General features: G+C 48.8%; 1 pseudogene; it reads right to left on the reverse strand.

Annotated features, from left to right (window-relative positions):
- Positions 1 to 5744: 5744 nt before the first annotated feature.
- LOC125100409 (uncharacterized) overlaps positions 5745 to 26531 on the reverse strand; it is a 34100-nt pseudogene continuing 13313 nt past the window's right edge.

The raw sequence follows: 26531 nt of genomic DNA on the forward strand, positions 1-26531 counted from the left end.
GTATAATTCATCAATGAAACTAAAAGCTTTTTTTTTGAAAGAATCAATAAGATCGATAAACCATCGGCCAAACTAATCCAAAAGAAAAGAGAGAAGGTCCAAATTAATAAAATTATGAATGAAAAGGGAGAGATCACAACTAACACCAAGGAAATAGAAACAATCATCAGAAATTATTATCAACAGTTATATGCCAATAAGTTAAGCAATCTAGATGGAATGGATGCATTCCTGGAAAACTATAAACTTCCAAAATTGAACCAGGAAGAAATTGACAACAAGAATCGATGTATATCTAGTAATGAGATTGAAGCAGTGGTCAAAAACCTCACAAAAAACAAGAGCCCAGGACCTGACAAATTCCCTGGGTAGTGCCAGAAATCCTTCACTGCAGTAACTTTCAGAGGACAGATGGTCCTGTCTACTCAGGAAAAGCCAAACAGAAGTTCTCCCTTGCACTCAGTAGTCTCTGTAATTCACAACTCTTACACATAGAGGCCCCCAAATGACCAGTACTGACCCATAGGTAGGGACAGCTCTATGGCCCTATTCAGCAGGAAGAAGATACAGAGGATGAGACTGTCCTCCTTCAACAACTTTAATGACTGAAGGGTCTAAACTGCTCAGGAGGACATGAGGAGGGAAGAGAAGGCTAGCTGAGGACAAAGCAGAAGTTGGAATGCCACACCATCCCTCCACAACATGTGATATGGGTGATATTCCTCAGACACTCTGGCTGCCCTAAAGCCAAGGAAAGGAAAAAAAAAAAAAAGATTCTCCACAGATGGAGTTCAAAACCCTGCAAGTCCAGAGTCTCCTCAGTTATAGAAGTCCTCTAGTTTTCCAGGAAGAGGCTTGCTTAACAAGAGTTTAGCTACCTTCCAGAGACCCGTAACTCCATTTCCTGAAGACCTAACATCTCCCCCCCCCCTCCATGACACTGAGGGAAGCTGAAGCTGAAGGAAATGTCAATAATAGAGAGTTTCTTTTCAAACCTGCAGTCCCTTGAGAAGGACCTGTGAGAGGAGGAAGGTAACATTCTTGCAGGCAGCTCCCAACCATCATTCTATCAATGCATTGCTAGAAGGAAAAACCACCTTCACTTGACAAGAGCAAAGCCTCCTGTATCCTGGGTGTCCTCTGTCCTCCTGCAACGTTCTTGCAAAACCTCCCTTTTGCATGACCTCCCCCAGTGCCATCCCAGAGAGTCAGCCTCCCGTCACCACCCCAGCAAGCAATCCTTTCTACCTATGGGTCGTATCCCTGTGCTTTAATAAAAAACACCTTTTGCCAGCAAAGCCGTCTCAAGACTTCTTTCTTGACCATTGGCCTTGAACTCTAACTTCTTTCCTACATCAGTCCTATCTCTTGTAGGGCTCCTGTGGAAACAACCCTGCATCACGGTCCCATTTCTGTCAACTGTTCTGACTCCATCCACCTAACCCACTGCACATTCTGTGTCCTCCGAGGACAGGACACTTCTGTGATTCTTGCACTGAAACCCTCTCATGGCACCTCTTTCAGTCCTCGCGTATATTGAGTTTGCCCATCTTAAACTCCCCAGCATCCCATCCTCACTGTCTTTTTCTTGCATGTTTATCTGTTCAATAGGTTCTCATCACCAATACCCTATAACAGGTTTCTGCTACCGAGTAGAGGATTCCATTTCTTTCCTTTGTCATAAAGCTCAAATCTTAACTCTCAGATGTTTGTTTCACAACTTTCAAAATTTTTCTTTTCCCTAATGCCTCTCTACCAGTTTCTCTTCTCCCATTTTTCAAGCATGCTCACAGTTGCATCCTTCCTTCCTTCCCCTCATTATCTTTTTGTTCTTTGTATTCCTTCCTCCCTCCCCTCTTTCTTTCTTTTGTTCTGTTATCTTAGTCAACATAGAGTATTTCACTATTTTTTCATGTAGTGTTCAATGACTCATTGATTGCATGTAAGACCAAAGTGCTCAGAGCAATACATTCCCTATTTAAAAGGATGGAGTGATACACACACAGGTGCATCTCAAATGTCTGCTTCTCTGCAAGTCAACGGGAAGCTTCATGGTAATGAGCCCTGGCCTTCCACACTACAGCTGGACATGGGGTACACTAAGCGTTCACCACAATCTTCTGTTTTCCAAGACACTGAGGAATCGGGTTTCCCCACCAAACATCTAAATAATTTCATTTCTTGGTTGAAATGTGCCTCAGGTCAAGCCATCACTATGTAGAAAGATCTATCTGAATTCAGGAAGGGAATATTGCACTCAAACAGAAGTGGTGTGCAGAGTTTTACACAGAGGCTATACCTGAAGGAGGAAGATGGGATTACTACAAGTCAGGAAGGGAGGAACATGAGTGAGCAATCCTTCCACAGCCTTTCCAGTTCTGGCCATGAGCAGAGGGTTCACACTGCACAGGAACCCTGCCAATGCTGGGGCACAGGAGGGAGATTTCTCACATCACTCACCTCACTCCATGTGTGTTGCATCCTGGGAAGACAAACCTTGTATTTACTGATAATGTTGAAGAGCCTTCAGCCATGTGTCCCTGGTGCCAGTGACATCAGAGCTCGTTCATCCTGGATCGCACCACACACATCTCCCCAGTGTGGGAGAGCCTTTAGTTGAGGCCTTAACCTCAGGAGACATGAGAGAACTCACCCTTCTGAGGAAAGTAGACATGACACACATGGAGGAAAAAATTCAAGGGCAGTGCTCACCTCTGTACACAGCAAGACCACTGGAGAGGCACCTTAGGGATGGAACGAAGGTGGCAGATCCTTCATTCAGAGAGTTCTGCTCTTATTCATGCCCAGGACCTCACACGGGGTAAAAGCCATGTGGTGGGATTGCTGCACAAGAGCTCACAGCAACATGCATCCCTTCGAGGCCATGGGCATGTTCCCACAGACAGAAACTGGTTGAAGGCCATCTTCAAGGGAAAGCATTTAGTCCAGACACACCCTAAGCCAGCATCTGAGGATCCACACCAGTGGGAACCCCGACAACTGTGGTCAAGGTGGAAAAGCCTTTTGATACAGCTCTCACGTTTGGAGAAACCAGACAATTCAGAGCAGAGAAACCTGTGTCTGTCATCACTGGGGTCCTGCCTTTACCCAGAGCACCCACCTTTCTCACCACCACAGAAATCACACAGTACAAACACCGTTTCTCCCATCACTTATGCAGAACCTTCTGCCAGAAGTGGTCCCTTTCCCAACACCAGAGAACTCACATGGGGAGAACCACTAGCACTGTGTCTTGGTGGGAGAAGCTTCAACTGGGGCTCAGGCCTGAGCTCCCACTACCATCTCAGAATGAGCGTCATCCCTCACACAGGAGTGAAGGTGCAGGGACCTCCTGGGACACCCTGCATCATCACTGCTGCTGAATGATGATGAAATCCATGTGGGAATCCCATTCCTCATGGAGCCAACATGTAAAGGACCTGGGAGGATTCACACGCAAGAAACTCCTCCCTGTGTGATGAGGAAATGCTTATGCTCAGGTATCCCTTCTTCCTTAGCCAGCAACAACACCCTCACACCGAGGAATCACTGATCCCAATGCAATGGGGGGAAATTCTTCCCCAGACACTCACATCAGAAAATCACTGGTCAAATAGCTCCCAAGGAATTTCTTAGGGGGGCATTGAGATACAATCTCAGACACTGACAATTTTTCGCTGCAAACACATACAACTGGGTCACGTTCTGAGGGATATTGAATGCACTATTCCAGTAACCAATAGCTAGAAATAAAGCACATTTACTCTAATCCATCAGTACTTGCATAAAGTCCAGTCTCACCGAACAGGCAGGATCTCACAACCGTGCACACTGTGCCAAGTAAGAACGGGGGAATTTTCCTTTACGAGCTGTCACAACTGATACAGGTACTGTCTCTTGGTAGGAAGTTTGATCACAGGAAGTAACACTGCCTGGGATCCATGAGAACATCAATTGGAGGGTTAACTCAGAATCTCAGAACACAAGGTGATTGATGTATGTTCACAAAAACATTAACCTATGTTGCGGCTGGCACGACAAATTAACCAGGAAACGTGAGGGTAAGAGGATGGTGAAAAGAAATTAAGAGACAAAGAGATGGGGGCAGGAGGAGCACTGAGGAGGATGTCCAACAGTGCCGATTTTATTCCACATCCTACAAGCATTTATAAGGCAGACCAAAATAGAAGGGGTAATACATCAGTATCTAGTCAGATGACCACAAGTTTCTATAACAAGTTTACATTAACTATGAGCAAACCTCCTGATGCCAGGTAGTCTCGGCTAATGCCATTAGCAAGACAATCAACCAGGGGGTGGGTTATGGGAGGTACAGGAACAAGGACCAACTAAGAATTCATGACCCTGACCACATTGTTCCCTTCTGTAGGGAGAGTGTGTGGTAAGTCACGTAGGCAAGTGCACGACACATAGCACAGACCCTTTCTCAGTGTTACTCAACTTTCCTGTCCTTAACCCCTTATCAAGGTGCCCAGACTTTCAAGGAGACACAAGTCAAGGCCTGGTTTGATCCACGACTCCAATCATGCCATGGCCTCCAACAAACCTATCAATGTATGTAGATAGCAAGGATGAAAGGCCACAAGATTCAACAAACACATGGTTTGTGATCTACCGCTCATGTGTCCTTAATTCACTAATATTGTCCTCACAAATTGGAAAGGATTTACAAATTAATTACATGCTTAGAAATATTTCTATTTACTTCACTTATTTGAGAGTGAGAGAACTAGAGAGAGAGGAAGAACAGTCGGGGTTGGGCAGCAGGGAAGAGGGAGAAGGGTGCCAATACAGGGCTTGATCCCCAGGACCCAGGGATCCTGACCTAAGCCAAGGTCAGATGCTTACCCAAATGCATTACCCGGGGCCTGGCAAATTAATTTCATCTTTTACAAAGGTGCTCTTCTGGAAGACCTGTTGGTACCAGGGCAGAAAAACCTCTACAGTTCAGAATCAGGCAGTGAGGGCTTCCACCCTGTCTATGAGAACTTGGGAGCCAAGGGGTTTTCTCCACCACCAAGAACAGCTACGTATCTCTGGGCCTGAGAGGGTGTACGACCACTGCAGATGTGGAAGTACTCCCTGATTTGGAAGATTTTAGAACAGGAATGGGTTCTTACATTCCCTTCCATAAAGACAAAGCATGTCCAGGAATGCCTGTGTGGTTCTTTCAGTTAAAGGACCAACTTTTGTTTTTGGCTCAGGTTATGATGTCAGGTTTATGGGATTGAGCCCCGTGTCATGCTATGCAAGGCATGTGGAGCCTGCTTAAGTGTCTCTCTCATCCTCTGCAACTCCCACTACCCCCATCCCCGCCAAAGAGAGAGAGAGAGAGAGAGAGAGAGAGAGAGAGAGAGAGAGAGAGAGAAAGGAAGGAGAGAGAGAGAATGTGTGCGGAAGTCCACTCAGCCATCCATTTGTAATGATGCCCGGTATTCTTTGCTCTAGATAAATGGCCCAATAAAGCAAGTGTAGGCAGAAAGCTGATCGTAGAGAGAATGTCTATTTATAAGCTCTGCCTGCAATAACTCAGGATTCTGCTACCAGAGGCAACCTGGAGTTCAGAAGTTTTGTGTGGGGCAGGCTCTTGCACCTTCTCCATATGTGCCACTAAGTAATTTTCCCCAAGGAGCAAACTCTAGATATTCTGGTTAAGGTTACATCCCAATTTAATCGACAAGAAGAGGGTATCTTTCCCTCCAGAAGAAAGAAACCAGCAAAAAAGACACCCAAGTCAAGGCCTGAACCTCCACCCAGGCAGGAGGTTCAGAACCAAGACAACTTACTACTGTGATGTGCATCCACCAGGGAGATGACAGGGGCCACACTCCTGTATGTGCTTCACTTGAATCTGCACTGAAGAGACAGAGGCCAGATGTTTTGGATGCTGCCCATGCAGCCAAGTCCTCTGAGCCTCGAAGCATCACCTGTAAAAACAAGGAGAGCATTTAGTTGAGGTCTCAAGACCCGCACTTGGGGAGACACAGAGTCACCCATGACAGAAAGCAAGCCCCTCCCTCTCAGCAGGGAGTGCAGGCTCAAAGAGGCCAATACCACAGGGCCCTGCAATCTGGAAAGACTTAGCATTGCTTCTGGAAGACCTTCCTTTAACACATGCTTGGCGATTTGGCTGCCAGGAGCTCCATGAGGCTGAAATGTGCCTCTGGTTGTTCCTTGCTAAGACATGCCTCTCATGGACCCTGGAACTCAAAAGGAAAAAAATCAAACAAACAAACAAACAAACAACAACTACCTTCCACTTCCACAATAAACTTCCACTTCAGGGTCGTGGCTATGGCAGACTTCACACTGTGCGCATTTTCCCTGATAAACACCAACCCTCTAATAAAGCACGGAGCATAGAGCCAGGCTTCAGCACCCCGGCAACCACGGCTGGCTGCCGTGATTGCCTGGGCCTGTCTGTCTGCCTCCCTCCCTGGCTCTAGTCCTTTCCTATGAGCATATGCCTGGGCCCTGTGACTCTGGCTCTGCCCCAGGTGCCCCAGGCCCTGGGTGCAGGCTGTCAAAAGGCAGTTGAGGAAACACAAACTCCAGCTGGCCAGCCCTGTGCTCCCCTCAACCCAATCACTATGGTGACCAACATGGGCCCAGGTGCCAGATCAGACTGCAACCCCCGCCTTCCTGCTCAAACACAGGGGGCTCCTCAGAAGAAAGGCACTTCGACCCCAAATAACCTGCCCCTTAGCACCCACCCCAATGGCAAGAATAACACCTGGGGACAAAAGCCCGAGATATCAACACAACCAACCCTCCAGGCAGGGCATTTCACTCGTCCTCACATTTTGCAAAGATTGTCTGATTGTTCCAGAAAATCTGGCTAAGTTATGGCCCAGGTGCTGTTGTTGTTTACAACCCTTAATCTCCCCAGATTTTGAAAGGTCACCTGACCCATTTCGGAGGGCTGGCACGTGACCACGCCCACTTCTTCTGCCAGCTTGGGACTGTGACTGCAGAGGGAATTCCCATCATTGCTGGCCAGAGGCATGACACTCTAACTGCCCCAGCTGACCTGAGAAGTAGCCCCAGCAGAGGAGGGGAGAAGGGACAGGGCCCTCGGGTCAAAGAAGAGCCTACATGGTGCTCAACAAGACATGACATCCCTCTGGAAGCAGCCAAAGAAGGGGCAGCTATGACAACAAACTCAGGGGCTTCATCTTATCACAAAGGGGTATAAACAATGAGCCACGGGGCTGTCTCAGACCTGAGAAGGGGCTGTGACCAGCAGGTCAGGCTGACGTGGATACCAGGTTGCTGCAAGCCCACCTGGCACTGTGGGCCACCGAGCACAGACTTCTCGGCAGAGGCCAAGGACTGCACATTCCTGAATTCCTCAGGAGGCAGCACCTCTCTCTGGCAGCAGGTCCTCGGAAGCAGGAGGATGCCTCCAGGTGTGAAATAATCCCTCAATTCTGAGGGCAAGACTGAAAGCATCTCTCCGTTCACTGGGTTGGACTAGCCCTACACAGATCTCCTCTTTCCCAGCAGTGACCTGGAACCCACACCTCCCCTTCCCACAGTGCCCTGGAACCATGCTCTTCAACAGGGGCACGCTCCTAGGCCCTGAGAGAGGCAGGCCAGGAATCCCAGAGGGCAGGGGCACCCAGACCATACCGGTCTCACTCACAAACACTTCCACGGCATGCTAGATGGGCTCAGGACAATGCTCTTGGAGGCCGTCAGGATGACCCCAAAGTGCAGGTATTTCTTCACACCTACAGATGAAAAGAGACAGGGATCAGAGGGTCCAGAACCACCTCCCTCTCTTGGAACTGCACTGAGCTTCTGCAGGGAAAGCCCTGGCATCCCCAGAGGGTCTGCGTGGAGTGGTGTCCTCCTCCTTCCCAGACCGGGGACTTTCATCTACCCAGCACAACAGCAGACCCACCCAGCCCCTCTGCATTCAGGGTCAAGGCGACAGCAGGCTATCTTCCAGATGAAGAGCGGAGGTGACAGAACACAACGTCATGGGTCTTGCCATTCCTCCAGAATCTCTTTGTGAGAACAGATGGGAAAGACCCTAGCATCTGAGCAGGAAATGCACTGTTTGGACTCTTGAGTATTTAAAATTTTTCATTTTCCAGTGGCTTCTACCTTGCATTTCTCCTTGAAGTACTACTGAAAATGTCAAAATAAGTGTTCCTCCGAGAATACAAGTCAGCCATCAGGTCTACCCAGAAATGAGACCCTAAGTACCATCTAGATGAGACATCCTCAAATACTCTTCTTAGTGGGATGCAGTATGAAGACTCAACTAGCTTGGATGATCCAGGAACTAGGAAACTGCCACCTTCTAAGGGCAGAAAGACCTGAACAGTTTGCCAGGCACAAAGACCATGAAAAGAGATGGTAGGAAAACCCACTCAAATCATTGCTGTTTTCCTGTTAGAAAGAGGGCAGAATGACGATGTATTGTCATGTGTAAATATATGCTGTTGCTTGTTTGGATTTTTCCCCCTCCCATCATATTATGTTGCAGAACTCATAAAATATCTTCATTTATGTTTCATTTGTATTAACTTGTTTATTTAGTTTGTAACGATTATACTCACTTCTTTGGCAGAGAGAGCTCCCAAGCAGGCAGAGCTACAGGCCGAGGCACAGGGAGAAGCAGGCGCTCCTCCCCTGAGCAGGGAGCTCGACTCTGTCTTGATCCCAGGGCCTGCACCTGAGGTGAAGACAACTGCTTAAGCGACTGAGAAACCCAGGTGCCCCAGGTCGAAAATACTTTAAAGAAATCACGTCATATTTGTTGCCTGCAAATGCTTATATACCCTGGGATTTGCCAAGGAGTTCTGAATTTTCATTTTCCAAGGGACTGCATGGCAGTGGCCAGTCCTGCAGGGACTTACAGTGGATGTGGCCCCTGCATGCCAAGCTCCAGGGAGTGCATGGACAAGAGGTGAAACCAGCAGAGAGGTTTTGGGTCCAACCACTCCAGAGTGCACAGACTGACCTTGGCAGCCAAGAGGGTCCTACCCAGCTGTCACCTGCCTCATCCTCTGTGTCCATGCAAAGACACCACATAAGCATGCCACGTATGTAGGCCCCGAGGCGCCATCCAGTGGTGGAAACTACCCACTGTCCACAAAGGGCGACCCTCCCTGCAGATTGGAAATGGAGGATGGGTGGCAGGGAAGAGGGAGGTCAATGCACTAAGGGCCTTTGAAATCAGAAATGCAGGGGGAATCCAGTGTTTTCAAAGAGTATCTCTCTGTCCCCGGCAGAAAGGGCACCTTGCGATCCAAATTAATGCAACTCACTGAAAAGTGACAGACATATGCTTGCATCCTTAGCATGTGGCTCAGGCAGTCCGCGCCACAGACAATATGAGTAACTGTCACCCTTGGCTCCAAGGGGCTCCTGGAAGGAACACAGGGCCTTCCTGGGGAGGGGAGCCCTGCAGGAAGCACTTTTATTTTTTTACATATTTTACCTATTTGACACAGGAGGCATGACTTGGGTGAGGGGCAGAGGGAGAAGCACTCCCCCTGAGAAGTGAGCCTGATGTTAGGTTTGATCCCAGACTCCAAGAGCAGGACCTGAGCCGATGGCCAATACTTAACCCACTGAGCCACCCAAGAACTCCTAGAGAGACTTTGTGAAACAATCTTATATAAATAGGAGTTTTCCAGTGTAGCAGATGACAAATGAACACTTAAGTCTCCTGTGTGCCCTCAGGAGTATCTTTTTTTTAAAGTAAAAAAATGTAGGTAGTTAACTTACAGTGCAGTATTGCATTCTGCAGTAGAGTTCAGGGATTCATCACATCTCCACCATTCAGAGCTGATCACAAGTGCCTTCTTCAATGCCCATCATCCATCTACCCCTCCCCAACCTACTTCCCTCAATGACCCCACAGTGTGCAGGATGCCTTCACTCTGAAAGTTCTGTCATGAACCATCACCATGGTGACCTGATGACATGCACCCATCCTTCCGTTTCAACTGTCACTCTGTGAGCGAGCCCCTTGCAGTTTGGTGAACAGGTGTAAAGGTCCCCATGATGGGAAATCTCAACTGCTGTTCTACAGGTATGTGCCTATCAATTTTCTCAATTCTCTTCTCTCAGGTTGGCTGCCTCACTTTTACAGAGACTGGCTTCTTCTCTTTGGCTTTTCCTTTCCACCCTCTGATTTCTCCTCCTGGTTCAATGCCTGTATTATTTTTTTCTGGGTTATTTCATTGGGATTTCTTGGGGAAGCTGCCTTCCTTAAATCACTTCTAAGTTCAGAAAACCGTACTATTTCTGAAGGCCATTTTCGGACACAGTCACACAGTGAACACACACAGGTCACACGCCACACTGTTGTCCCTGGATCAGGAGAATTTTAGTGCTACCCAGGCAACACATTTGAGGGGAATGAATTGCTGGTCACCTCTTCTCAATGGAGATGACAAAATCGGAGAGGACTGGTCAGCAGTTGAAATGCAGCTGTTTTTAGAAGGAGAGACACTGGAAAATACTGGGGTGTTTTCATGGGTTGATGAGGAGGGTTTCAAGGGCCGTCTGCATGATGCCTGGGAGTGGATGGGAATGGGCTGTGCCATCGTGCGTGTGGAAAAACACACAGCAGCTGCACAGTGGCCTGTCTGAAGGTCTCAAAGATACTGCTGGGCTGGGTTCTCAAGGCCTGGCCTATGTAGTGAGACAGGAGACTGTTCCCTAAACCTGCAGTCTCCAGAGGGGATCAAGAGACCTGAGAGTAGACAGGGGATATTGGGAAAGAATGAGAGAGTAGGGAGGAACTCACTCCAGCCCATGTAGCCTCACTTCCATCCAGGCTCCTCAGAATAGTCCTCAGATCAAGGGCAGGGCATTCAGCATCATCCATCTCCTTCCTGAAACCAACCATCCCCAGCCCTTGTGGCCACCTCCATGTTCATTAGTACCATGAACTGCTTCTCCGGATTGGCCAGCTCAAGGCAATCGAGTTCTCGACAGGGTCAAAGTGAGACTGTTGGGAGTGGGAGGCAAGTGAATTCTCGGTGGGGTCCTATGCGACCGTTGGGAGTTTGAATCAGCTTGGGAGCCAAGCAGAACCCCAGTAGCCGTGGGGTTCAACTGGCCTTCAGGAAGGCCATGGGCGACTGTGCTAACTAGGCATAGAGGTGAGGGAACATGGCTAATGCTACATGTTCCTGATCCTTCACTAGGGCTCCATTTGGAAGAAATCGCCTCATATTTTATGTCAGGGCCCCAAACACAGAGGTGACTGAGGACTGAGTCTGGTCTCGTGACATTCGCTCTCCCCTACAGAGACACTGGCACAGGAGGTTTTGAGATTGGGAGGATAGCTCTTGGTTCAGGGCTTCAGGACGTTTTCTCAGGGGCCCTGTGTGGGTGTCAGGGCCTCGGGGATCTCCATCCACAGGGAAACGACGACATTCCTCTCCCAGATCCATCCCTCATCAGGGTGTCAACTCGTGACAGTCCCTTCACCACCCTACATTTCAGTGCCCTCCACTGTCAAATGGGGCTTCCAGCCTGTTGCCACTCCCATCGGTGCTGCTGTGTGGAGCACAGGAGAAAAGGACATGGATTCTCTGCTGGCTGTAAACTGTTGTTCTCATGTGAAGGATAAAGAGGGGGCTTCCATCCTTCCATGCAGTGGAGCCATCCCAAGTCCCATGTCTGGATTCACCCATAGCCAGCTGTCTAGCCCAGTCCATAGGCAGTCCGTTCCTCAACACCTACTGAGCAACTGGGAAGCATCCCCTCCTTTCCTGTTCCCAGGTGCTCCTTTTACTCAATCACTTGGGACACCATGACGGCACACTAACGTCTAGTCAGGAGGGCAGGGAAACGGGGCACAGAGGGTTCTCAGGAACACTCTCAGGTACGTGTGGTTGCTCAATGGGATGTGAACCCCGGCCATCAGGTGTGCTCACGGTGCTCTGCTGCGTTTCTGTAATGTCTCTGCTAAATACAAGGCATTGCCCACAGAACCTGTGGGTGTGGGAGGGGGCAAAATTCAGAGCATAGCACACGGGGACCTCTTCCTAAGTCCTACCTGGGGGGAGGAATGCCTGCTGGCAGCTGGTGAGTAGGGGCAGGAGATGGTTGGAAAAGAAGTAAAGAATGTCAAATCCCCTGATGGCCTTCTGACAACAAGATGCCGACGCTGCTCCCTATTTCTAAGCATATCCCAGCAATCTGTGTGGAGCTTACCCCTGAGGATGTGGAGGCGCCCACATCCACGCCACCCCCTCCATGACCACCCAAGAAGAAAGTCCTGTTCTCCCTCCAGGATCAGGTCTACCCCATCGGGGACACTGAGGAAGGTATCTTGGATATTGACTCATTATGTTGATTGGAGACACATTATTTCATTCAGTAGCACAGACATAACTGAAGCTTTCAAAACTGCTGAGACACATTTTCCTGTGATTTCATTGGTAGCCGTTGCCCTCTATGCCATCCGTCACCATTAAGTCCAAAAGTCAAGATGAAATTCTCATTCAAACTGGATCCAAGGGGCACAGGAAAGAAGTGTCTACTAGCTGAAGGGATGGATTTTAGGTCTTTCTGGAACACACAGGTCCCTATAGGTCTCTCCAGGAAACATGGTTCTTAGATGTGTAGGAAGGAAGAGACTATGTTTTCCACCAATAACGCTGAACAGAAAAATGGAACAGAATACGACAGGTTTCACGATCTCCCCCCTCCACTTCCGCCCATTAGCCACATCTTACATGCATGTGCTATGTACCTCCAAAGGAACAAAATGACCTCACAACATTTGGGGAACTAAAGTACCCAGTATATTCCACGTGTTCACCATTCTACAAATTGGGCCAATGCATTAGTGACGTCTTCTCATTCTGGAAACAGACAGAAATCTGTGCACTAATGTCTAAGACAGCTGGATTCCCAATAGCCATAGACAGGCACAGCCCCCAAATCCATCATGGGAAGAAAGGACACATTAAATGGCATCCATACACAACATGGAGTACTATTCAGGCATAAGAAGAAACAAAGGTTTCCAGTATTTCAGGAAATAGATGGACCTTGGAAACCTAACACACATTTTGAGAGCAAACACACAAGGAAAGAGGTACACTATACAATCCCAGGCTTTGAGGACACTAGAGTAGGGACATTTGTAGACCCAGAATGTGGAAAAGACGGTTCAGGGTGTAAAGGGGGAGGGCCGATCATGTCGTCACGAGTACAGAGGTTCCATGAGATAGGATGGCAGTGTTTTCCCCATACATGGCAGTGCTGTCTACAAAGCATCAGGGATGTCATCAATGTCACTGAACATACACATACTAATGAATACAACCGTCCACATTATTTAGATTCCATCACTGAAAAACCCACTACTCCAAGGCAATAGAGGTTGATAGGGTCACAGCAGAGATGCAGGGAAGACAGCTGAACAGGCCCCATGATGAGGTGAAGAAGTGGCAAGCTGGCTTGGATTCACAGTGGGCAGGAGGACTCAGGGGACTGCACCCTGTAACCCAGGGTGCTTTGAGTGTTTCCCAGACGGACGCTGATGAGTTCCTACTGATGACATCCCCTCTGTTTGAAAGCCAAGGCGCTGTTTCCCTTTTCCATTTTGCTCCCCTCCTCTGTGTTTGTATGTACACCAAGGACGTTGGCCCAGCAGCACATCAGGCCTTGCTTGGTCACTCTTCACATCCATTCACTCTGGCCCCGCATCCACATCAAGGAGAGTTAACTTCCCGAGTCATTCCTGAGTAGCTCAGCCAATGTCCTGACAGCTCCTCTGTGTTTCCCTAGACCCCGTGGAGGACCAGTCCAAGGAGCTTCCTAGGGGCTGGACAGAGGAAGGCATCCCAACTCTCCCTAAGGTAGGCTCACCTCTCTTTCTCAGAGACAGAAATGTTCCTTCCTTGATTTCTTCCATCAATGGAGGATGAAAATCTGGCACTTTACGTCCCAGGGGAAGGGGGTAGCAGTCTGCCCTCGTGGAGGAATGCTAGGCCCAACCTCTTACGCACAGTGGACCCAAAAAGGGTGATGACACAGGACAGCCTCAGTTACAAACTTGATGGGATCAAACACCTTCTTCAGCAGAAAAGGTTTCTCCTTGAAAAAGAACTTTCTATCTGTTGATCAGAATGGACTTCGGAGATCTGCCATGAAAAGCTCCAGCATAATTCAAACTGTCCTCTTTAACTTGGGTGGGGGGACATGGACTCAACCACGGGACCTCATCCAATTAACTGCCCGAAGTCCTCTCCAAACCAAAGGGCTGGCCCAACAGTGGACAGGATGCTGGGATCCCCCTGTGTTTCCTTTTCCCCAATCGCAGGTAGATGCTGGGAGGAACTACAGCTGTATGTATTTAAGAGCATCGGGCTCTGGGAGGCAATCTGGAGTACAAAGAAGACTGCCCCCTTATTCTGGGTTCTGACAAAGAATGGGGGTTTGGGGATACTGACTGAGACTGCCCAGTGAGGCACGGTCACCACGTTGTACAGGACCTGGAAGAACTAGTACATATGGAAGGGGTCATTTGTGTGCACGTGGGATGAAGGCCCTGTGTGCATGGGTGCGTGGCGGTATGTCTGTCTGTCAGTGTGTGTCTATGTGTTATGCTTGTGAACATGAATGTGTGCCTTTCTCAGGAGATATTTCTCACACTTCCATCACAATCAAATTGTCACCCTCCCAAAACACTCTCATCACCCTGGAACACTTTACATACTCCTTCCTCTGCTCACCATAGCTGTACATGGAGGAGGTTTCCCTTTGCTTTCCTGAGATGGGCATGGTGTGGAGATGAATGATCCAAACCATTGACTTCCTACTTGGAAAGCCAAGATTTGAGCTCTGGTTTCAATCTGAAAGTTGCTGTGGCCTATGCACCTGTGTTAGTCCCTCAGCCAGGGGTCATGATGTACCATAGGTTCTAGCTAGCAAAGGGCCACCAGCATCTGTGCACACACCCAAAAACCTAGATTCTACGAAGGTCCCCGACAGGACCCACCATGACACAGTGGCCCCCATGGTCACAGAAGCCGGGGCAAGGATAGAAGCCCATGTTGAAGATTATAGCCTGGTCCCTGGAGTCAAGTGCACAGAGAAAAGCCACATCCTTGTGCTCAAGCCCACAATGCTGGAAAAGGTGTGCACCTGGGGAGGACAGAACAGGGCAACATTTGTCATAGCCAGTCTCAATGTGTACACACGGCCAGTGGCAGAAAAGCATCCCGGAGGTAATTTAGTGTACTTGATAAGATTTCTGTAAGCCCCAGGAAGGTTCATATTCTCTAAGCACATACTCACACACCACTGGCAAATAGAAAATCAAGGTCAAGCTTGGTTGGAAGCTTTGGACCCAACACCCTCAGGGCCAATCTCCTGCAAAGCTGGCCTACAGCGTGTCAGCACAGACTCCATGACCCCTCTGTGTAAGGAACTTCCCACTGGTCAGAACACCTGGGATGGTTTGGACAGCCACGGTCTTCATGGGAAACACACACACGGAACAGCTCGAGAATAATGGAAGGAATATATCAAACTCATCGACGGTGCCAGCTGATTACGTAAACTACAATGTCAGTGTTCTCAAGCATTGTACATGGGATTTTTTGAGGACAAATGATGAGAAGACAACTACTAGGCTTCTTTTCTGAGGGTTGAATTCAGCCCGGCAAGCAAGGCTGCTTCTTATGCCGTGCAAAATCTTACAGAGACGTGATGCTTATAGTCACAGTATATTGGGATCTTGGGGCCAGAACTGATTTCCAAAGAAGTGTGTGACACCTTAGTGGCATGTCAGTCAGGAGAGGTTATGGGACTCAGTCCTCACACAGAAGCCAGGTTAGGGTTCAAATGTATTGGACTGAGCATTCGGCTTTGATTGGGCTCACATTAGCTAGAAAGACAAAATCCCTCTTCTCATTTCCTTCATGCTTCTCTCCCATCCCTTCCTCTCTGCACCAAGGAGAAGGCCAGGCAGCAGTGCGATCCATACCTCCTATGCACCCACATGCACATACTCGCCTCCTGTCCTCATCCATCCAAACTCCCTGCCTACTTCCTGAGCAGCCACACCAGTGTCCTCACAGTGGTTCTGTATCCTTCTAGCTCCCCCTGAGGACCTGATGGAAGAGCTACCATTTATGAGGGCAGAGGAAGAAACTCCGACTCTCCCTCAGGTAAACTCATTTTTCGTCAAGATTTTATTTATTTGAAAGACAGAAAGACAGAGAAGGAGAGAGAGGGACACAGAGCACATGAGAGTGCAAGCAGGGGGAGTAGCAGAGAGAGAGGAAGAAGCAAGCTCCCCTTTTGAGCAGGGTGCCCAATGTGGGGCTCCATCCAAGGACCCTAGGATCAGGTCCTGAGCTGAAGGCAGAAGCTTCTAAGTCTGAGGTGCTCGGTCACTTCAGTAAAGTCATTTTGTGCTTCCGAGGGACAGCCAGTGTTTGATTTATCTTTCCATGAACATCTGAGCATGTACATGACAGAGGGGAGAGGCAATTTCCTTGGTCCTGAGAGTCTGAAGTGAGTTTATACCATTAACGGACACCATATTTAGACCGGCACTGAAAAAACATCACCACCATTCCTTCGCAATGGGCGGTTATGAGCATTTCCCAGGAGGTCATTCTGTCTATGGAAAATAGCTTTGAAATGAGTTGCTGAAGAAAATGGACTTGGGAGATTTGACATTCCAAGCTGGAGCCTTTTCTGGAGGTCATTTTCTCCTTCTCTGGATCATAAACTCAATGATTACATCCCATCTAGCTTGCTTACAACACCAAGGGCACAGAGGTGTGTGTGCCCGTTGTGTGCACAGGGTGCTGCGATCCTCACTGCGTTTCCCTTTCTCCAACTGCAGGAGGCAGCAACCAGAATGGCCTATATACATGTTCTCCCATCAGTCACTTTTGGGGGACAGATCGAGCTGAAGAACAAGGTAGGGCTTTCTCTCCTCCTTTGGTCTGGAGAGCTTCCTCTATTCTGAGTTCCTGCTGGGAATGGAGGCTGGGGTGGACTGAACAAACAGAGTGTCTTGTAGAAAACCAGGACCCTGTTCTACAGTGCTGAAAACCAGTAGGTCATTCAGGTGTGTGCTTGGTGTTTCTGAGAGTTGGGGCTTGTTTTTGTGTGGTTTGATGCAATGGGATTGGGCATGTGGGTGTGACGAGTGCATGCGTTTCATCAGAAAACATTTCCCACTTAATGAAGTTCAGTGCATGGGTCAATGTTTCAAAGCCAAACATACTTCATTCCTGCTGTGTACAGACCCCTAGGAGACTACATTCCTCGCTGACCACAGCTACACCTGGAGGGTTGCTTAGGATTCCCTTTCCTCAGACAGGGATGGAGAGAAAGGAAGGAGCCCACATCTGTCCTAGCTGGGGACACTTCTCAGAAAGGGTCAAAACACAAAAGAATCAGAAGCTACTTTAGTCTACCAAAACATCATCATCAGCCTTACAAAAACACTCACAGCATGAATGCACAGAGTGAAGGCTCACTGGCAAATGGCAACTGACAGAAAAGCATCATTAGATTTTGCGTGATCAAACTTCCTGACAATCTGCTACATGGTCAGGTTAGAGAGTGCCCTTTTCTTGCCTGGCCTCCACTCCCTAATGAACTTGCCAGTTCCTGGTGTGTGTGGGGGGGTTCCTGGAAAACCATCTCCTGATGACTTGAAGGACACACCCATATGCCACAGGAAAGGAAGACTGGGAAGAATCAGCACTTTGTGAATGGGGACTCCATTGGAATGCACAGATGTCAGTACCAAGAAATCCTGTGTCTTTGGTTTTCCTGACCATGCATGACTCAGGAACAAATATAGACCTCTAGCATACTTGTGCTTGCATTGAATGTAACCCTGCCACACAGTGTTCTTCTGAAGAAATACAATCTCCTAGAAGAGGTGCGAGAACGGTAAGAGCAGCATAGATTGGTATTAGTGTTTACCCTCTTTCAGATTGAAGAGGTCACCCTGATTCGATTCCCTGTAGCTAAAGTTTGCAGTCCATGTTTCTCTCTCCATTCCTGCTCCTTCTCCTGACCTTTCTTTTTTTTTTTTAATTTTTAATGAACATATAATATATTTTTATCCCCAGGGGTACAGATCTGTGAATCAACAGGTTTACACACTTCACAGCACTCACCATAGCACATACCCTCCCCAATGTCCATAACCCCACCTCCCTCTCCCAACCGCCCTCCCCCCCACAGCAACCCTCAGTTTGTTTGTGAGATTAAGAGTCACTTATGGTTTGTCTCCCTCCCAATCCCATCTTCTTTCATTTATTCTTCTCCTATGCCCTTAATCCCCCATGTTGCATCTCCACTTCCTCATATCAGGGAGATCATATGATAGATGTCTTTCTCTGATTGACTTATTTTGCTAAGCATGATACCCTCTAGTTCCAGCCACATCATCGCAAATGGCAAGATTTCATTTCTTTTGATGGCTGCATAGTATTCCATTTTGTATATATACCACCTCTTCTTTATCCATTCATCTGTTGATGGACATCTAGGTTCTTTCCATTGTTTGGCTATTGTAGACATTGCTGCTATAAACATTCGGGTTCACGTGCCCCTTCACATCACTACATTAGTATCTTTAGGGTAAATACCCAGCAGTGCAATTGCTGGGTCATAGGATAGTTCTATTTTCAACATTTTGAGGATCCTCTCTGCTGTTTTCCAGAGTGGTTGCACCAGCTTGCATTCCCACCAACAGTGTAGGAGAGTTCCCCTTTCTCCGCATCCTCGCCAGCATCTGTCATTTCCAGACTTGTTAATTTTAGCCATTCTGACTGGTGTGAGGTGATATCTCATTGTGGTTTTGATTTGTATTTCCCTGATGCCGAGTGATGTGGAGCACTTTATCATGTGTCTATTGGCCATCTGGATGTCTTCTTTGCAGAAATGTCTGTTCATGTCTTCTGCCCATTTCTTGATTGGATTATTTGTTCTTTGGGTGTTGAGTTTGCTAAGTTCTTTATAGATTTTGGACACTAGCCCTTTATCTGATATGTCATTTGCAAATATCTTCTCCCATTCTGTCAGTTGTCTTTTGGCTTTGTTAACTGTTTCCTTTGCTGTGCAAAAGCTTCTGATCTTGATGAAATCCCAATAGTTCATTTTTGCCCTTGCTTCCCTTGCCTTTGGCAATGTTCCTGGGAAGATGTTGCTGCGGCTGAGGTCAAAAAGGTTGCTGCCTGTGTTCTCCTCAAGGATTTTGATGGATTTCTTATCCTGACCTTTCTTGATGCAGCAGCAGCTTGCTCAGTCCATACCCATTTAACCCAAGGTCTCCATACACTCCCGAGCATGCCCGCCCCAATCTAAACTCCCTGAGCTCTTCCTGCCGAGCCCCACCAGTGGACTGGCTATTCTGTGTATCTCTCCCTAGCTTCCCTGGATGGACAGGCAGGTGAAAGTTCCACAGGAACGATAGAGGAAGATGCCCTATTTTTCACCAGGATGGTACGTTGGCCTTTCTTTGAGGGAGACACAAAATTCTTCTGGCTTTTTAAATCAAGATTACATACAAAAATCTCAGCATGCACAATTTAGAGGATAGGGAGAAGTTAGAGTGAGAATCTGGTCCCAAATGCTATCTAATCCCAAAGACATTGTGTGTGTGTGGGGCAACCACAGCAGGATCATCTACCATCTGTAGGGCAGTGAGCTTTGGTACGGGCAGCAGCTATTCCTCCTTGCCACCTATTTTGTCCAGTGGGACTCGGAACCTGGGACCTGTAGGAAGACTGGGCACATTTGTGCAGGATTCATTTTGCTCTCCTCATACTTTGGGGCTCATGGGCATCTATCACACTTTCCCATCTGTTTTTCTCCCATCCCCCAGGGAAAAAAAGAGCCATGCAAACAGGACAAAGCCTTATTTGATGTTCATACTGTTTTCTTTTCTGAAATTACAGGTGTCCCTGCTGGAAGGGGACAGTGGTGAGTATTCTGTACTCTAGAGTCATTCACTTGTTTGCAACAACCTGGAAAAGCGGAAAGGTGGGGCTTCCTTGAAGGCTCCATGATGAGAACCACCCTGATTCCAGGTCCTGCAGGACTGAGAATAAGGGTTGGAGTAACAGTAAGGGATTTTCTGGGGAAAGACCCATGGCCTCATGGCCCTGTCCCCGGAAACTACTCTGCTGCTCTTAGATGGTGCATGTTTGGGTGGAGGCAGTAGGTGTGCCTTGAAGGTGGACTATTTCACAGCTACTCCAGGCCCTGTAGGTCCAATAGGAGGCAGTTTCTAATCACGTCCTTGCTCCTCTCCAGGACCTTTCATCCTCCATCCAGGAAGGTCCAACTGCAGCTCAGTCCATACTGATTAGCTCCCCAGCTCCACTCACTTGTCCACACATGCACGCCAAACAAAGTTTCCTGAGCAATTCCCGAAGAGCCCCGTGGGTGTCCCAAATCTCTCTGAGTGTATCTACCTAGATCCCCTGGCTAGCTTGTGTGATGGCCTTGACGTGGACAGCACAGAGTGAAAGGCCACATTTTCCACCACGGTTGTGAGTTAGCCTTTCTTCATGTGGGGTACAGCATCCCTTGTTTCTCAAAATCAGATCCAAACACCTCAATACGTAAAACATCCTTGGTGGGGAGATCATTGAGGGAGAATCTCTTACCAATGGATACCCAATTCCAAAGACCCTGCGGAAAGAGCAGGTTGTGTTACAGTCAACAGGGTAGTGAGCTTTTTCATGGGTACTACTTACACCGCCTTGGCACCTGTTTTGTCCAATGGACCCAGGGCATGCAACCTCTAGGTTGATTACATATCACTGCTCATGGCCCTGCCCATCACCAAGAGAACAAAAGAGCTGTGCACACAGGAAAATACATGATTTGATGTCCATAATGTTTCCTTTTCTGAGATCGCATGTGGCCCTGCTGGAAAGGGAGAGTGGTAAGTATGCTGTACTCTAGAGTCACTCATTGGTTTGGAGTAACCTGGACTCTTGCAGGCTCCATCTTGAGAGCCACCCAGAATCCAAATCCTGCTACAAGGGGAATAAGGGTCATATTCCAGACCGAGACCTGAGGCCTCACGACCCTGTCCCCAGAAGCTTCTTTGCTGGTCTTAGGTGCTATAGGATTGGGTGCTGGGCAGGAAGTGTGTTTCCATGAGGACCCATGTGCTGTGATTTTCAGGGTTGGTGTGTGTGTCCGTTGGGTGAATGGTATGTTCTCGTATGTGTCTGTTCCCTTCTGCATAGCGATTAATGGTGTCCACTTCCTCAGGGAAGTTTCCCACCACCATCACATCATGAATGTCCAAGCATGTGAAAACTCTTCAATATCTACAATTAAAATACATTTTCTTTCCTTGCAAATACACCTCAATTCCCCTAGAAAACAGATCCTGTCACTAACTAGGAAGGGGAAAACTGTGCCCCAAAACCACAAGTGTGTCTTTTCCAATCCCTGTTACTGAGTCAGTGTCCATGGGTCTCTCATATCATGGTACGTCTCGGGCATGAATGGTCACAGTACCTCCCTCTTGACACTGTACTCACACACACACACACGTCTTTGCATCAGAGGCCACACAATGCATCTTCCCAAGCTCACTGGAATCACTGAGTGCTGGGATAGGCTCCTTCCTTCTGCAGGCGGCTTTTGGGGCAGCCTCATGCAATAGCCCATTTGGGTAGGACACTGACAAAGGAGCAGTGGACAGGAATAGATGGGGCCAATTCACTCCATGTTTCTCTGTGCAGTTCTACCATTTCCCTGCAGATACTGTGTCTAAGAATTAAACTGGCCTTCTCCCATGGGAAATCACACACCCACCACTGGTCCTAGCTGGGGCTATCCGAGGTGGGCCCAAAAGGTGGCCAATCAAATGAGAAATGAGGTCCTCTTCAGGGAAGGAGCATCACTGTGGGGACCTGGGCACTCTCCATGCAGGAATGAGGGGTGTTCTGTGCATTGCAAAGTGGCGAAAGAGAGCCTCAAACCTCAACAGGTGTGACAGGACAATCACTACACATTTCCCTGGCCATCTGTCTGTGCAAGAGGGTCTTGTTTTATTAGGAAGGTTTGGGCTAATAGACAAGTCAAGGGAGTTTTCGGTGCCTGAGAGTGGAAACAGAACGAAATCAGGGTTTCAGGGTTCTTTGGCACCAAACAAGAATTTCTCTCGTGACAAACACGTATTTGAACAGAATCTGATTTTCTGACATCTCTTTTCCTCACTTGCATGTGTGGGATCCACGGGAGTACCTTTCGCTGCTCTCTGAGGACACTCAACAGGCTTTTCCAGGGTAGTTACACCATTCTGCATTCCACTAATTGCATACAAAGTCTCAAATTTTATGCATCCTTTCGACATGGGTTTTGGGCTTGAATTCCTTATTTGGGCCTGCGCTACCCTAACAGACAATGCCACAGCTCAGCATCCATTGATTTGCATTGCCATCATAATGCCTTATGTTGAGCATCTTTTCATACGTCTGTTTGGCCAGACATTCATTCCCTTTCAGCACACTCTACTCAAGTCTTTTTCTCGATTATTTCATTTGGCGAAATCCCGTTCTTCTATTTTTGTTTTTGTTTTGTTTGTTGTTTTTCTGTTTTGTCAGTGAACACACCTTTTCTGAAATGAGGATTGCAAATGGTGTCTCCAATCTATGGGCTGCCTTTTCATTCTGTTTGCTGTTTTAGAAGAGGATGCTTTTTCTAGGCGGTCCTCTTGTCAAGCATCGTGATGTCAACATGAGCGCCTTTATTACAGCATTTCTATTTTGCTCCCACGTGCCCCTGCCTATTTTTGTGCCAGCACCATCCTGTTGGCTCAGGGGAGTGATCCATGGTATTGGAAGTTCAGCTTCTAGGGACCCACAACCTACTTCTTCATATTCAGAAACGTTTTGACTCCTTGTGTTCTTTGTGGTTCCATATCTATTCTAGCAGTTTCTGTTTTGAGAACATCACATTGTGCCTTTGGTCAGTGCTGCACTGAATCTGTTCCCTATTTTTTCTAGGAACTGCGGATTCACCTTAATCACTTAGGGTCCAAAGGCCTCCAACAGTGCCTGGTGGGTGTGTGAGACCAGGAACATCTTACATATCAACGGCCCTGTCAGGCCAGCCACTAAGGCTGGAGAAATACGCAGGAGAGTAGGGCTTGTCTCTTGCTTCTGGTTGGTTTCTAACGTGGAGCTAACCAGGAAAGTGTCTGTCTAGTATCCATTTTACACAGTCATTTATTATCTCAATGGACTATAGGGAAATCATCAAGGAAAATAAAATGTCCAGTTGCTCACTCCCACTAGCCACATGTCAAGAGTCCCATAATGACTGGAGCTTTAGATGGTTGCATTGTGTGGGGACAGCAGTCATGGGCATGCAGAACTGACACTGAGGTGACTGCTGCATCATCCTGGTCTCATTAGAAAGGATGAAACTCCAATCCCTGTCTCCTTGAAGGGCTCTGGCTCCATCAGCCCCGTGAACCTCTGACAGTGCAGCAAAAGGGTCAGGCATGTGCTGCATGGCCCATAGACATCTCAAAGAACTGGAATAAAGGGGTGAAGCAGTCTCTCCTAACATCATTGCTCCTGTTTCTGTTCCTACATATCTGCGTGTAGAGAGCATCGATGGCTCCAGCAGTGAGGACAAAGTCTCTTCAGGTAGGGAATGGCACAGAGAAAGGGAACAGTGGGACAGGGCTCCTGGGAACATGATGTAGCCCGTGCCGCTCTGGAGAAGGAAGAAGTTGGATAAAAAACCACGAAGGAAAGGAAAGCATTGGCAACAGGCATGATTTGCTCATTTCGTAGTTTCTGAATGAAACGAACAGACATTGTGTCCACGGACCTTTAGGGTATGCTGGGTTTGTCATCACCACTCAACTTCTTGGGCGGCTAGTTTAAGGATCTTTCCCATCAAACCTGCTCTTGCCTCCCTTTGCCGCTGCCACATGTCAAAGCTTGGTCTCTTTGCTCATGGCCTCTCTGGAATGTTGCACAATAGATTCTGGGTCTTTCATGGCACAGACCCATACCTGGTCATGGTCATGACTTGGCGGCCCCAACAACCCTCTCCTGTGCAAAAGAATCAGGACACTACATTCTATTGGGAGCCAGGATGTGGAAGACAGGTAAACTCCTTTCCTCATAATGTCCACTACCAAACCTTCCTGGTTCTGTCCAAGCTGCTATACCTTCAAGGGGAATCCCAGAGCTGGAGAAGGTAAAGCAAACTTCCCCTGGGTTCATTACACAGGCTCCCGTGGCCCTTAGCTTCTGTCAGCCTTCACACCGCAGCCAAGTCTGACCTGTGGACGTGTTCCCAAGGGAAGGACACCCCCATGCAGCTGATCTGGAGACCTCCTGTCATGGGCCAGGGTCCTCCAACCATGTGTGAAAGGGCTTCTGGAGCTGCTTCACACACTTGCTGTCCCAGGTCCACTCAACCTCTCACCAGCTGTTGTCAAAGCATAGCACAGAGCCTCTTGAGAGCAAGGCCAGGGAGTCACAACTCCTCTCACAAACCCAACTCTCCTGCACAAAGCCCTGGCCATGCTCCCCAAGCCCCAGTCATGCCCAAACTGCAAACGTTCCTCAGGCCTGCACAGGGCCCTACACACACAGCTGCCCCATCCATTCCCTGCCAGCCTCAGCAAGAGTTCTGGTAGGAATCCTGTGATTCAGTGACCACACCGCTGGACATTTTCCAGGGCTGCCCTGAACAGCTGAGGGTTCCAGGAGAATTTCCTGTGCTCCTGTCTCCATTCAACCTCTGTAACACTTATGGAAACAGAGGGTGTTGTATTAGCTTAAAACATGTCCTTGGGAAGGTCATCTCAGTCCCCGGGCAGACATGGCTGTGGGGAGGTGGTGGGCCATCTCTCCCTGCACTTCCCCAGCAATCCCTGACTCATGACAGCTGCTCCAAGCACAGAGGGATGAGGGGGTTGATTCCGTGGAACCAGGATATCTCCTCTCTTTCCTTGATTGCCCCCTCTTGGACAATATTATGACTGGTGGACCTTGGCAGGAGGAAGGGCATGGAGCATCACTAGGGGAGGAGGAGGAGGAGGAAGGGGATCAGGGAGGGAGAGAAACAAGAAAAGAGGAAGGCAAAGTCCTGCAGAGGCAGTCTTAAGGATAGTGACGGCCTCCAGGAGGGAAAGGATCACACAGACGGCCTTCTGGGCCTTGGAGAGAATCGAAGGGGGGAAGAGCAGGTGGGCAACCAGAGACCCACCTGCAGCCTGCGGAGATCAAGCGACCAAGGCCAGGGAGGACTCAGAGCTGGGGCCCCACCCATGAGGGCAGAGCCCATCATCCCCAGAGCAGCAGGCCAGAGGGCGTCAGCTCCACTAACTCCCCTTTGTCCTCTCTCACTGCCACCCCAGTATCTTCACTGCTCTCTGACCTGGAGGAGGATTCCACAGGAGATGACGAATCCAACAAAAGGAGCCACACCATGCCTGTAATTCATTTCCACCTCCATCTCTTAGGCTTCCTCTCTCATCTGTCCATAAGTGCCTCCTCCCAGCTCTTACCCTTTCCCTCCTTTGACGACGCCCACCCTGGAGGCCCTAATCTCTGTCAGGCACTCAGGCTTTGCATCTGAACTGCTGTAGGAAATCCCTGGGTAGCCCTCCTCAGCCCTTTCCTAGCATCAACCCAACACCTCACCACTGAGTCTGGGAAGCAGCCCTGGACAGCAGAGCAGGGAGTAGGCCTGGTAGTCGGCAGGGCACAGCTCACACTGCTGCAGGGGCCTCAGGAAGGGAGGCTGGGCCTGGGTGTCCGCACGTGGTTCTCCGCTGCCTGGGCGTCTGTGCTCATGCCCCCTTCTGCTCTTGCTTTCAGCTTCCAAGAAGCTTCCCTTCTGTGTACTTGACAGAAACAACAAATGAAGCAGAAGAAGAGAAGGACTTGGGAATGGGGTGAGTTGGGCAGGAAAAGGGGCAGGCAAATATGGACACATGCTCTCCCTCATTGCCCTGACTTTGTTTTGGGCATCTTGGGAAACAACACAAAACCCGGGGTGCTGACCTGGCCTCTGACCACAAAGAGGAGATGAGAGGAAGGTCACAGTCCCTGCAGGCACTAGGAAACCTGAGAACATTCCATGGGGAACCTCCACCTGATCTGTGCAACTCCCGGTGGTGGTTGGGCACTGTCATGTAGGAGCTGCTGACCTTGGAGGGAGGGCACTGGCTGCCTGGAGGGACTGGACCCCAGGCAGCCCATGCACTTTGCTCCTCTGGAAAAGGGCCCCACGCCCCTTGACCCCTCACTCTGCACGACCCAAGTCTTACCCTCCAACCCTGCATAAGTCAGCAGACGGCTTGCTTCCGAACAACACTAGTCGGGAAGAGACAGTGGTGGGGTGGCCCCATCTCCCACTTCAGGCACTTGAGAAATGAGCAAACAAGACAGGCCCCCAGGTTCATAGGAGCAAGACAGCACACCCCTCCCAGTGCTGCATCCTTGTGGGCATTGAGTAGGCCCCATTCTCTGGCTGAGTCATGTACC

This window comes from Lutra lutra, chromosome 5 (assembly GCF_902655055.1).
Source record: "Lutra lutra chromosome 5, mLutLut1.2, whole genome shotgun sequence".
NCBI classification, from domain to species: Eukaryota; Metazoa; Chordata; class Mammalia; order Carnivora; family Mustelidae; genus Lutra; species Lutra lutra.